The sequence below is a fragment of the Fukomys damarensis genome, unplaced genomic scaffold (genome assembly GCF_012274545.1).
Source record: "Fukomys damarensis isolate Sample0158 unplaced genomic scaffold, DMR_v1.0_HiC HiC_scaffold_21, whole genome shotgun sequence".
NCBI classification, from domain to species: Eukaryota; Metazoa; Chordata; class Mammalia; order Rodentia; family Bathyergidae; genus Fukomys; species Fukomys damarensis.
The window spans coordinates 33,250,344-33,264,343 of NW_022900933.1; the positions used below are offsets into that span (position 1 = coordinate 33,250,344).

The window sequence follows — 14,000 nt, forward strand, 5'->3', positions numbered from 1 at the left end:
CTGGAGATCATTGCTGCCTCATCCCCAGACTGAGATCCCAGGGTTTCAGAAAACAGGGTGTGCTGGGGACCCCTGGATCTCAGCCGCTCTGCCTCCTCCACTGGGGCTGGGGGGGGGGGGGGGGGGGGGGGGGGTGAAAGCCATCCTTGCAGATGGGGCTGATTCAGCTGCTTCCTGGCAGAGGGAGGTAGCTTCCAGCTGGACTCTCCACTGGAGATCATTGCTGCCTCATCCCCAGACTGAGATCCCAGGGTTTCAGAAAACAGGGTGTGCTGGGGACCCCTGGATCTCAGCCGCTCTGCCTCCTCCACTGGGGCTGTCACATACTGGTAGTTCTGTCCACTTCTCCAGCTTATATGACTCTGCTCACCCTGTTTCTTCCCAGGGGCCACTGGACTCTCCATGTCTTCTAAAGCCTACCTGGGCACCATTGTGTCAGCTGGGACAGCCCTTGTGACCAAAGCAATAGGCTTCTAATAGCTCCAGGCCCCTGCCTGTAGAAGAGAGGACACAGGAGCAGAGATTGGTGTACCACAGCTGAGCTGACCCAGGAAGGGACCAGTCCCAAGGGGACTACAAGTACTACACCCCTACTGAAAATAAGGAATAAAATGAGTTATAACAACCCTTATCTTTACAGTTCCTCCTGATTGTGGTTTGCTTGGGAAGGGCCAAAGCTCTGGGCAGTGACCACTTGATAATCAAGGGCATATTAGGCTCAGTTCCTTCTCCCACCGTATAATCACAGTGTGATCTTTCATTGGGTTGGCCTACGCTGAGCTGGAATGAATCTAAAGTAACAACAAGCTGTCCCCTGCCCTACCACTGACTCTGTATGTAACTTTGGGCAGGTCACCCCTTCCCTGGATGTAGATGTATCAGTCTGAAAATGGGGCATTGAAACAAACAAGTCCATAGGAGAAGGGGGTATGGTGGGCTGCAGTGGCAGAAGGCTCCCTATTTGGAGCCATTTGCTTCCACACCAGAGTATTGAATCCTTCTTCGCGCACTTACACACCAGTGATGTTTTCTCTAATGGCTCAGAAGTGTCCCTGGCTCATCCCAAAGTCCAAGTCCATTCCAGAATTACCCCCCTTCCAGCAATTTGCTGAGGTGACTTGAACCTTGTACTCCATAGCCCTGCTTCTTAAAGCTTTTCCCCTCTGAGAATAAGGATATATCAATTCGCTTTCCTGTTGCTCCGATTAAATACCTGACACCCACAATTTAAAGGAGGTGCTTGTTTATTTGACTCATGTTTCATAAAATTCAGTTCATGGTTTGTTGGCATCAAGGAAGGAACGTCATGGTGGGAGTGTTGCGGGAAATATGAAATACATCTTCCAGCCCGTTAACTGTATGCTATGCCGACTTCTTATTCTCTAGAAATCAAAAAATGAGTCCTAGGAATGATGGAGGTTAAAAGTAGGAAGATGTTTATTGATAGGAAAGTTCCCGAGGGTCAGGAGGGGTCCTGAGTGGGTAGCCAAGGACCCCACTTTACAGAGAAGTGTTTTTGTTTTTTTCTTTTTTGGTACCGGGATCGAACTCGGACCTTGTGCTTGTGAGGCAGGCGATGGCACCACTGAGCTAAATCTCCGGTCCTACAGAGAAGTTTTCTAGGGTGAAACCCACGTGGGTACAATGTGGGCCTCAGCCATGAACATCCAATAACGTTACAAGTACAGTCACTTAGGTAATGGTGGTCCAACAGGGAAGCAAGTCACGTAGCAAGTGTGGATGGAAAGAATAAGGATTCTCTTAGGAGGCGGTGAGAGGTCTCTGGTCACCCCCAGGGTGGCCTATGTCCATCTATACTTCACTAAGCCCAGTTCTTTGAAGAAGTGTGTGGGTCTGGTCATCTTGTCTCCATCTTGAGGCCCTGTTTTCAGCCGATGTGCAGCTGTGATGTGTTTCACCTTTGCCCTGGCCCTCTCGAGGATTTAGCCCTATCTGACTGCCTATAATAGTTCTACCTAGCTCATCTATGACAGAAGGGTATGGTGGAGGAAAAGGTGCTTACCTTATGGTACCCAGGAAGCAGAGAGACCAGGAAAGAGCCAGAAAGGAAGGACCTAAGGGTCACACAGAACACTTAAAGTCATGCCTCCATAACCCACCCAGTATACCCAGAAGTTTCCACTACTAATCTTCTAAGCACCATACAAGCCAATCAAGTTAAGAATCAAGATTAGCCATCTATCACATTTAGCTGTGATGTTTCTACTTGCCAGGGTCCTCCTGCCTCTCGGGGGCTATCCCATCAATAAAATATCTTCCTACTCTTTAACTCCGTTGTTTCTAGCATTCATTCTTCCATTTTAGAGAACATGAACTCGGCATATCAGACATCCAACAGGTTGAGAGATATAATACTTTCATATCCTATATTGCTACTGTTAGGTAACTATTTTAAGGAAATTTCAGTCTACTAAAGAGTCATCTGCACTCCTGCATTTACTGCAGCACTAAATCATAATAGCCATTGTCTTAGTTACCTCCTTGTTTCTGGGACAAAAATAACTGATGCCCACAAGTTAAAGGTTAAAGGAAGACAGATTTATTTTGGCTCTCAGTTTGTAGATTTCAGTCCATAGTCAGCTGGCTCCAAAGCAGGGTGGCACAGCAGACAGCCATAGCAGAGGAGAAAGTCCATAGCAGGGCAGGAAGTGAGTAGAGAGCCACCAAAGGTGATACATATACACTTTCTCCTTCCAGGCCACACCCACTGACATTTACCTCTTTCCACTAGGCTTCACCTCCCAGCAACACACCCAGCTATAAACCCATCACAGACTAATCTGGTGTCACACACCCATGATCCAGTGTCACCTATGTTCCAATCATTTCCAAAAGGGGCTTTGAGGGAGCATCTAGATAGAAGCCATAACAGCCCATGAAGCAGAAACAAATGAATTATCCACAAACAGATGAACGGATAAAGTGGTATATTACACACTTGTACACTGTTCAGCCATAAAAATGAATGAAATCTCGTCATTTGCTCCAAGTTGGATGGAACTGAAGATCCTTATATGAAGTGAAATAAACCCAGGAGAGAAAGGTGAGGATGCGTCATCTCACTTGTATGTGGAATAGAAGAAAATTGTTGTCACAGAGGTTGAGGGTGAGTGGTGGGTCTCGGGGACTGGGGGCGTAGGGAGGATGACATAGAGTGATCAGTGTGCACTGTTATAGTTAGAAGTAACAAGTTGTCAGGTGCTACTGCACAATAAGGTGCCTACAGGTAGCAATACTATACTGTATACTTCCAAAGGCTGGAAGAAAAGACTTTGAATATTTTTCCATAAAGCAATGAAAAATATGTGAGATGATGGATGTGTTTGACCTGATGTAAACATTATGCAATATCTACATAAATCAAAACATCAAACGATACCCCATACGTTTGTATAATCTTTATGTTTTTAGGTATCCCTTAAAACAAATGTAATTTCAATTGTAATAAAAGGAGAAATTTAAAAGTTATTTAAAGAGGCAGATATCTGCAAATGCCGAAGAAATGAAGGTTGTTAAATGGCGGAAGAAAATAACAATGGAAAGACTTATAGCAAAAGCAAAGCTATGCCCTTTGTTCCAAGTTTAAAATCTGCCTGGAGCTTTCTTAAAATTGAACACAAAAATTGCATTTTGTGACACTTTAGGGCCTTCTGTGCATCCATCCTTAATAAATAAGGCTGCCAGACATTGTTATCTATACTTTTTACTAATTCATTATATATATTTATCCCCAAACCAGGACGGAACAACTCAAAATTTCAATAATAATTTTTTTTTCTGTTCAGTGTGCGATTTAATCTCAACAAACACCTTCAGGATGTTTTGGATATAGTGCTTTGTAAGTTTTAGTTGTTATGAAGCAACATCATTAGTCAACTTATTTCAGCTGCTCTCACATCAGGAAACAGATGGTGTTAGAATGTGGAGCTTGATTTTACAAAATTAATTTGTTCTATCAACTTCCACATCGTCTCTAGTTTTTTGGCACTACCCATCTCCCTGAAAATTTAATGTAATTCCCATGGCAATAATCTATCTCTTTCTTTCTCCCTATCTTTCAGTTACAAAGCAATGGACACCCTTTTAACCTTGTATAGGAGCTGTAAAAACAAAGAGGAAGGAGAAGGGGATGAAGATGGGGAGGAGGGTAGGGAGGAGGAGGAAAAGGAAAAAGAGAAGGAGGAGAAAAAAAGAAAGAAAACAGAAAAGAGAAAGAAAGTAAAGGAAGAAGAAGGCTTTGAAAGATCTGCAGTGTTAGCCCTTCATGAAGTCTGTCATTTATGTCAATAAAAAACCAAACCAAACCCCAAAACTCTCTAAATAAACTCTGGAAAAGAAGAAATGGTTCTACAATGTATTCCAAATACAGTAATGGTCCTTAAACGTCATTTTGAAATAACATTGATATAAAATAATTCTATAACGATGACAAAGCATCTTATAGCAAATGAAAACAGTTGATACAGCAGCCAAATCCGGTTTCCACAATCACCAGATTTTCCAGTGAACCAGAAAGGGAGGCTGGGATTGGTTTCGATTTCCTGGCAAAAGGAAACCTATGTCATTGGTTGCCCTGGACGTCACCCTATGGTAGGAAAACACTTCTGCTGGTTGAAACCTGAAGGGCAGGGCAAGGCCCCCTTCACTGCAAGCTCCAAACTCAGGTGGGTGGGCAGTATCCTTACTGGGTGTTGCCTCTGGGATTTGTTTTTCTCTTCTCAGGGCAGCTTGGTGGGGGGGTTGGATGGGATGGGCCTTGAGCCCCTGGACTCTGGGGTTTGGGAGCAGTATGCCTTGTCTGCCTTTCCCTGGAGCCTGAGTGTAGATGAAGGTGAAGAGGGCACAGGGAGAAGCACAGTAAGTGGCAGGCAGAACAAAATCAGAGCCATTGGACATTCACCTTATTGGGAAGCAGGTGGACCTGGCTGAGGTCTTGCTTTGCTAGGGAACCTTCTGACCTGGAGCAAATCCCATACCCTTTCTGAGCTGGACTCTGTCTCCTCCTCTGTATAATGGGTTACGATCCCGGCTCTCTGACCTTCCAGGGGAGATGATCGACAACCAGGTGCCCACAGCGCCTTGCTGCAGTATGTGCTTTGACAATGTCATTGGTGGTTCTGATTTCCTCATTTGGGGGCTTTCGATTGCACCATGCAGACTGAAGTGAGCTCCACAAGTGTCTGAGATGTGGTCCCTGGGGTTTTTAGGAGAAAGGAAGCAGCCACCAGAGGGAAATATGTCCCTGGAACCCACCCCAACCCCTAAGATGGGAGCCTCAGCAGCCTCATCCCCCCTTCCTTCACCCCAGGCCCCATTTAAGGCCCAGTGCCTCACCACACAGAGCAGGCTCCCATCCACCCTGGTCCCCTAAAGTTTTTTAGGACAGTAGACAGGAAGCCAGTTCTGAGGCCTCATGTTTCCACAATAGCTCTCTCACAGGTTTGCCCGGAACTGGGAAACTTCACTCTGTACCATGCAATTAGCTTGACCAGGCGTGCTGGCCTCTTCCCTGGCCTCCAAGGTAACACCAGCAATGAACATGGCCAAAGTTGGTGGAGTGGCCTCTGGTAATTTCCTAGCCGGCTTCTCATCGCAGGGTGAGTGTGTGGGGGCAGAGGGGGTGCTGTCTGGGAGGTCTCAGAGGCCTGCCCCTGTGGCTGTCTGTCTCCCAGCTGCCTCCAGGTGTCCACCCTGCATTCTCCCTGCCAAGGACCCCAGGGAGGCAGGACCCTGGCTGTGAGCCTGAAGTTTGGGTCCCGAAGTTCTCATAACCAGCTGGTCAGTAAATCCCCTCCCCTCTAAACCTGGGACTCCTGCCTAGACTGAGAGGTCTGCAGAAGCCGCTTACTGTCCCCCTTTTCCTGTAACAGCTAGAAAGGGGAGTGGTTTGGCCCACAGCTGTCAACCCCTGCCCCCCGCTGGCTTCTCTTTGCTCCCTTTTGAGGCCGGCATGGACTGAGACAGTTTGCCTCAGCGTCCAACTGTCCCGCTTAAGTTTACTTCAAAGCTGCTCTCCCTCTCTCGGAAGGGAGGTGGGCTAGGCTGTGAGCCTTCATGTCTCTCTTCTGCTCCTTCTGTTACTTTTAAGTCCCAAAGAGATTTCTTTCCAGGTTCTTGGTGTCCTGAACAAAGAATTGGACCAACCACATGGAAAAGAAACACACTCTGCAGATCGAAGGGGGAGGCTTGGGAATAGACTAACAGTGCTTGTGAGGAATAATGGCAGGGCTCTTTGGTATCTGGAATTCCTAGGTCGCTTCTTCCCCATGTAAGCAAGGCATTTGAGAGGGTTTCCCTATCAGAATCTGAATGTCCACAGAAATGCTCGAGTCCCTTTGAATGTGATAATCATTTTGACCCCCTCTTAGTGTCTCCGTTCCACTTGAAGAAGCAAGAGCTGCTAAAATGAAAGTGTCTTTCCATATCCCTCCTTCTTATTGTGGCCAACACAGCTCATAACTGAAAATTTACCATCTTCCCTATTTTAAAGTGTACCGGTAATCACTGCTGAGCATATTCACATTTTTACTGAAAGGATATCCAGAAGTTTTTTCTTGCAAATCTGAAGCCCTCTACTCATTAAGCAACAATGTCCTTTCCCCCTTTCTCCCTGACTCTGGTGTCCGATTCTCTAGAAATCGGACTACTCCAGATACCTCGTAAAAGTGAAACCCTACAGTATGTCGTTTTGTGACTAATTTAGTCCACTTTGTATCATGTTCTAAGGGTTATTCATGTTACTGCATGTGTAAGAATTTCTTCCTTCTAAGGCTTAGTATCATCCTATTGTTTGACTAGACCACATTTTGCAAATGCCGTCGTCTATCAGTGGACATTTGTCACTGCCACCTCCTGACAATTGTGAATAGTGCTGCCATACACACGGATGTTTCTTCAGAACCCTGTGTCTTTGTCTACTGAGGCTGTTGTAACAAAATCCCACAGGCTGGGTAGTTTATAACCAACAGAATTGTATTTTTTCACAGTCAGTTCTGGAGATGGGAAGTCCTGATGAAGATATAGGCAGATTCACTCTGTCTTGGTTCACAGACGATGCTTTATCTCCTCACATAAGTAAAGAAGGTGGTTGGGGCTCTCGGGCCCCTTTGGGGGGAGTCTTTCCATTCTTTAGGCTTGTGGTTTCATAACCTCTCAAGTCTCACCACCTCATTCTATCATCTAAGGATTAGGGCTTTAGAAAATGACTTTGAGGGGATATAAATATTTAGACCAAGCACCCTGCATTCAGTTCTTTGGGTATTCACCCAGTTGTGGTGGCTGGATCATGTGGTAGTTGTATTTGTAAAGTTTTAGAAATTGCATACTGCTTTTCCTAGTGGTTATGCCATTGTTTAATCCCACTAACCCTGCACATGGTTAAGTTTCTCCATATTAAGCCTGACATTTGTTAGTTTCGGGTTTTTTGGCTGTGGCCATCCCAATGGGTGTGAGACAGTATCTCAGTGTGGTTTGATTGGTGCTCCCCAAATAGTGATCTTAAACATCTTTCTTTCTACTCATTCATCATTTGTATACCTTCTGGGGAGAAACTACCGTTGAAGTCCTTTTTCCATTTTTAAAGTGCATTATTTGATTTTGTTGAGATGGAGTTGTAGCTGTTCTCTGCATGATCTGGATATTAGCTCTTTGTCAGATATGTGCTTTGGACGTGTCCTCTCCTCTATGTAGGCTGCTTTGCCTTCTGCTGACCGTGCCCTGTGATGCACAAATGCATTAAGCCCCTTGAAGGCACATTTACATATTTTTGGCTTGGATGCCTGTAGTTTTGGTGTCACATCCAACAAAATTTTGCAAACCTAGTCTCAAGAATATTTTCTTTTCTTTTCTCTTGTTTTATAGTTTGGTGTCTTACCCAGAAGTCTTTAGTCCTCCATGCCTTGCAAAGCTTTTTTCTATCAGTAGAAGACAGAAGATGAGAGATGTATAGATATTTACAAAGTAAATGCTTTATGTAGTGCTGTTGCTTGTATTTCTGTTCAGTTCTGGAGGATGAACCCAGGGCACTCTTCCACAGACCCACAATGCCACATTTTTCATTTTTTATTTTGAGACAAGGTCTTGCGAAGCTGCCTAGGCTGACCTGTAACTGTGATCCTCTTGACTCAGACTTCTTAGGAGCTGAGAGTACAGGGTCGTCGTACCATTGTACCTGGCTTTGCATATGCATTTATATTCGCAAAGTTTTCTTTCACCTACTATTTTTCTGCAGCTGGCCTTTTTCTAGTGTATAGGTCCATTCCATTATTCCATTATTTTTAATTTGTTTTGTTTTGTTTTGTTTGATACTGGGGATCGAATTTGAGACCTTGCACTTGCGAGGCAGGCGGTGGCACCACTGAGCTAAATCCCCGGCCCTGTGCCTTACTTTTCACAGTAATAGTATCCCACATTTTAGAGAGCCATTTCTCTATTTTACTGGTACCCGTGTAGCTGTACATTTTCTATCCTGCAGAAGTTTCCTTGCAAACCACAAACCTGAGACTAGCAAGGGACAGTGACCCTCACTGAGAACAAAGCCACTGGGCACGCCCCTTTGGAGTCTGCTGTCAGACAGCACAGTGTGTCTGTGACTCAACTTCTGTCAGCTACGTGTAGCCTGTGTAGGGAGGAAAGGTGCTTGAAAAGGATGATGTGGGGATAATGATAAAGGTAGAAAAAGTTAGATAGGGGATGGGTAATGAATAGTTAAACTAAACTAAAAGTTTAAAGGGGAAAGGAAAGAAGGGAATGGAAGTAATGTGAGAAAGTGAAAAATAATGGAAACAAAGTCTTTGCAGATAGGGAGGGAGGGAGGGGTTGAAGGGAGGGCAGAGGATGGGGAAAAAATAAGAACCAAGATTGATTATGTAAAAGTACAAATTTCCAACATATTAAATGTACCAATAAAATAATAATTAAAAAAATACAAAAAGGGGCAAAAAGCTGGCCCTTAACCAAATGGGAGAGGCCTGGGAGGAAGGGAAATGCAAACTAAGCAGCTTGCTTTGGGGACATCAAAGGTCTAGCAACAACCAGGAGTTCCCCTGCTTTCTGTCACGTACTCCAGTCCCCAAAACTGTATAAAAGGTCAGCGGACTTCAACGTCTAGGATTTCTTACCCTTCCCCAGCAAGCTGGGAGCTCTTTTCTTTACTTCTTTCTAATAAACACACATTTGGACATTCCTCATCACTTGCTGCTTGCTATTTTGTTGGCTTTAATCTCTGTTGCTCAGAAACAAAGACCTGAGAACTAGAGAGATCTGGTTACAACCGTTCTTTCTCATGGTGGTGTGAGAATGGAACACATTATATATGCAAAGAATTTAGCACAACGTTTATTACCTAGAGTGGGTGAGGAGCCAAAGTTTCTCCATTTTTGCTAAGGCCAAAGTCCTTCCATTTCAACTAATTTAGAATTACACCACTCTCCTCCTCCCTAGCCATTATTTAGATTGTTCAATTAGATAAACAGAAAATAGATGAATAAGACCCATTCCCCTCCGCAGAAGCCACACGGTCTGCTAAAACAAAGAAACAGGATGTTCTGCTAAGGTAAGAATGGGCTGTAGTGATCAGTTGAATAAGGCAAATTCAATTCCACAGACCTCATCTGCGCTCATACTAATCAATAAGTTTAAAGTATAGTCATATATGTACACCAATAAAATGTTAGAGATATAGACCAATAAAAATAGTAGAAATAATAAAGAAAATAGCCAATAAGAAAGTTAAGATTTTCAAGCCACCTTAACCCTATATAACCCTGTTATAATCGCAAGTCTGGTGGACAAGGGTCCAGGTTCGAACCTGAAATAAACTTCTCTTGTATTTACAGCAGACTCATTTCTCTGGTGGTCCTTGGGGAAACTGAGATCTCGGTACAACATTGGGATATGACATTATTGCCCTATGTCTTTGGCGCCCTGTGGTGGGGGAGACTCACACTACTGGTACTCCTAAAGAAACTGTGTGTGTACAGCACATACAGAGTATTTTCTTCTTGTATTGTATTAGAGATCATAAGTGAGCTGGGGATGTTTTTAAACATACAGGATGGTGTGGGTGGGTTAAATGCAAATACTATGATGATTTGTATAAGATACTCAAACATGCAGAATTTGGTCTGGGGCTGGTGACCTGAAACTCATCCCTATCTGATATGAAAGAATTATTTCATTCAGTTATATATCCTGTTCAATTTCCCCTCATTTCCCTGTGAGTTCCATGAGATGGATGTGTTTGGTAATGTGTTGTTGTATCTCTAGCATACTGGGCCACCAGTGGGGACCAGTTTTAAAAACTAAACTACATGGCTAGGATGAATACAGTGAAACTCACATTTTTTTGTTTCCAAGAGAAATTAAAATTTGTCTTTTATTGTATGATCTTAGTTATATTTCTTGTGCACAGCACTCCCCCTCATTCACCAGTTGAATGACAGATCAACAGGGTAGACAAGGGATTTTTGGACAAAACCTCAAAAGTGCAGGAAAAAAACCTCAGACAAACAAATGGATGACATTAATTAAACCAACAAGATTCTGCACGACTGAGGAAACAACAGGGAAGAGACAGACCACAATATAAGAGAATATATTTGCAAAGTATGTATCTGACAAGGGTTAATATCCAGAATATACAAAGAACTAAAATGCTAATAGCAAAAAAAAAAAAAAAAAGAAAGAAAGAAAGCACTGGGTGATAGCCTAAATAGATATTTCTCCAAAGAAGACATATAAATAGAAGGCATATGAATGGCCAACTGATATTAAAAAAATGCTCAACTTCATAATCATTAGAGAAATGTAACACATTACTGCAATAAGATGTTACTTAATCAAGAATGGCTGTTCTCTGAAAGACAAAAAGTAGTAAGACCTGATGAGTGTGTGGAGAAAAGAGATCCCTTGAGCACCCTGGGAATGGAAACTAGAAAGATTAGCCACCAGGAAGGTGACTTCCAAATGTTAAAAATAGAGCTGTGATCCTGCAATCCTGCTTCTAGGTGATGATCCAAAAGGAGAGAAACCAGTCTGCTGAAGAGACATCTGCATGGTCATGGTTATTGCAGCACTATTCACAACTGCCAAGAAACAAACAAGTCACACATCAGCTGATGAGTGCATAAGGAAACAGCGGCACATGCGCACTGGTGCACTGTCCAGTGGTAGAAATGAGTGACATGCTGACCTTCGCTGCAACTGGAATAGAACCAGAGGCCCTTCTGTGAAGTGAAATAAGCCAGGAAGAGAAAGGCGAGGATGCATGGTCTCACTCACATGTGGAAGAGAAGACACTGATCTCATAGAAGTTGAGGTTGAGTGGTGGCTCATAGGGGCTTCGAGAGTAGGGAGGATGAGGGGAGATTGATCAGTGGGCATTAAGTTATAGGTAGGCAGAAAAGAAATTCTAGGGTGCTATCGCACAGGGAGGTGATTGCAGATAACAATAATGACATGCATATATATATAAAGTATGAGAAAGCTAGCAGAAAACATTATGAATATTTTTGCTATAAACCCATGATAAATACGTTTGACCCGATTTTAACTTTATAAAATGTGTACATGTATGAGAATATCATATGCTACCCCATAAGTACGTAAAATCCATATGGTTTTATACATCAGTTAAAATAAATGTAATATAAATTAAAAGAAAGAAGAAAAAGCTAGTAGTTATTCAGAGATATAGATGTCAGGAAATGGCAAAGAACCAAAAGTTTTTAATAGTGAGAAAATAAGCAACTATGGAAGATCTATACCAGAAGGCAAAGATTGGCCCTTTGTTCTAATGGTTTTTTTTACCTACCTGGAAACTTCTTAAAATTGAATTTAAAGATCACATTTTATGACCCTTTCATGCTCCCTGTGTGATCGATCCTTAACCAATATGGCTGGTAAAAAGAGCATCTCTATTTGGTGCTATTTCATTATGTGTATTTATCCCAAATCTATGTAGAAATAACTCAAAGTTTCAATCTTAAAGGGCATTTTTTTTTTTTATTCAGTGTGCAGTTCAATCAGAATGAAACCCTTCAGGGTGTTTTGGACCTTTCTTTGCTTTGTGAGTTTTAGCTTTTCATGAAGCAACATCATTAGTAAATGCCAGAGCCCGCAATATTGACTATGCCCCAAACACGCTGTGAGCAGGGCAGGCTGCAAAGAGTCAGCCCCTCGACGGGCTCACTTTAAGAAGGAGGTCTGCCTGAAGCTGTGTGACTCACAGGACATCACGAGCATTGTGGGAGTGAGCAGGTTAACACCACCTCCCTGCTAACCCACGGCCAAGACCAGAGTAACGGCCTGTGAAGCTGTGAGGCTGATACAAGACGACATCCATAGCTGAGGTCGGGCTGATCGCACCCAAACTCCATTCCCACAGTGGGTCCTTCACAGCTTGAAGGACAATGCTCCAATTACAACCAGGTATTTTGTATGTTCTGTTCCTGATTTGAAAATGCTCTGACTTCTCTTTAAAGCCATGCTTGCATTGGTTTCCATGGAGATTTCACGTACCGCACATCTATATACATATTGCACCTTTACCCTGACTGACAAATAATAAAATTTGGTGGAAGAGATGGGCCAGGGCCTTTTGCCAAAGGGAGCATTGGCCATCCCGGTTCACACTTTCTCTTTAACTCTAAGTTTTTCTTCAACTCTGCGTCGCACACTGGCAGGTGGGGACTACAGACTTACTGCAGGAGTCTCTGGTAAGTACAATTATTCCAATTGCTCTCACATTTGAAAAAGATCTTCTAAGAGAGTGGAGAATGAGTTTACAAAAGGTGAATTTATTATGTTAACTTCAACAACTTCTCTAGTTTTTCACACCACCCTAGGAAGAATGTAAATAACATGACAAGAATCTCTGTCTCTTCGTTTCTCTCTCTCTCTTTACCTTTCAGTTACAAAACAATGCCCACTCATTTCAACCTTGAACAGGAATTGTTAAAAGAAAAAAGAACATTTAAAAATCTGCAATGTTCTCCCCATTTGAAGACTCATCACTGGCGTCAATATGAAAAGAAACTCTAAATAAATTCTGGAAAAGAAAAAAATATTTGTACAATGTATTCCAAATACAATAAAAATCCTTAGAAGCCATTATAAAATGTGATCGGTAAAGCAATGATATAAAAACAACAAAGCATTTATATTAACTGGCAATGATGAATACAGCAACCAAATCCAATTTCTACAACAACCAGTTTTCTGCTAACCAGAAAGGGAGGCTGGGGTTGGTTTCAATTTCCTGAGAAAAGGAAGTTTATGTCATTGGCCGTCTTCCTCCCTGGCCCTCCTCCTGCAGCCAATGACCTAGGTTTCCTTTTCTGTGAACACCTTGCTGGAATCAGCCCCTCCTCCAGGATTCAAAGAGTGATGGCTTCGCCAAGGTGCCATGGGCTGGGGCCACCCTGGGGCAGGGCCCTCCCCTGTGCTCTGTGGAGGTTCCTGGATCCCAGAGCTGCGGCTTCCAGCAGCTCAAACTGCTCTTTGCTCACACCGTCTTGGGTTAAACTCAGAGTTCAGAAACCATCCCTGTCCCGGCATTGCACCAAGGCAGACACCAAGATCCCGAACAAGTGACTTCCCCAAAAAAGCTGCTGCTGGCATTCAGAACCTGGCTCAGGAAGCTGTTGGGGGAACCCCCTGCCCTTCCTTCCTCTTTCCCCACATGGCCCAGCTCCCTGATGTTCACTGCTGACCATACCCATGGTTTCCTGCGAGGTCAGAGCCCACCTCCTCTGCACTGTGAGGACCCCCAGGCTTGACCCAGTATGAGTTCCATGCCCTGAGCCCACCCCTGCCAGCCCTTCCCACAGGCATTGGACACGGGGGCTGTGCCTATCTTGCTGAGCACCATGGGCATCACTGGGGCAGGAATCATGACCTGGTGACCAGGATAATGCTGGTGACAGCCATTGCCAAGGAGTGCAGGGTTGCCTTTGGAAGCAGGGTGGCTGCTCTGCAGT

General features: G+C 43.7%; 1 long non-coding RNA gene across 1 annotated transcript; it reads left to right on the plus strand.

Annotated features, from left to right (window-relative positions):
- Positions 1 to 4,596: 4,596 nt before the first annotated feature.
- Positions 4,597 to 13,150, plus strand: LOC104851836. The gene is made up of 4 exons (XR_004518356.1): positions 4,597 to 4,685; positions 5,450 to 5,618; positions 11,028 to 12,737; positions 12,933 to 13,150. It is a non-coding gene; the product is annotated as an uncharacterized LOC104851836 (long non-coding RNA).
- The last annotated feature ends 850 nt before the right edge of the window (positions 13,151 to 14,000 follow it).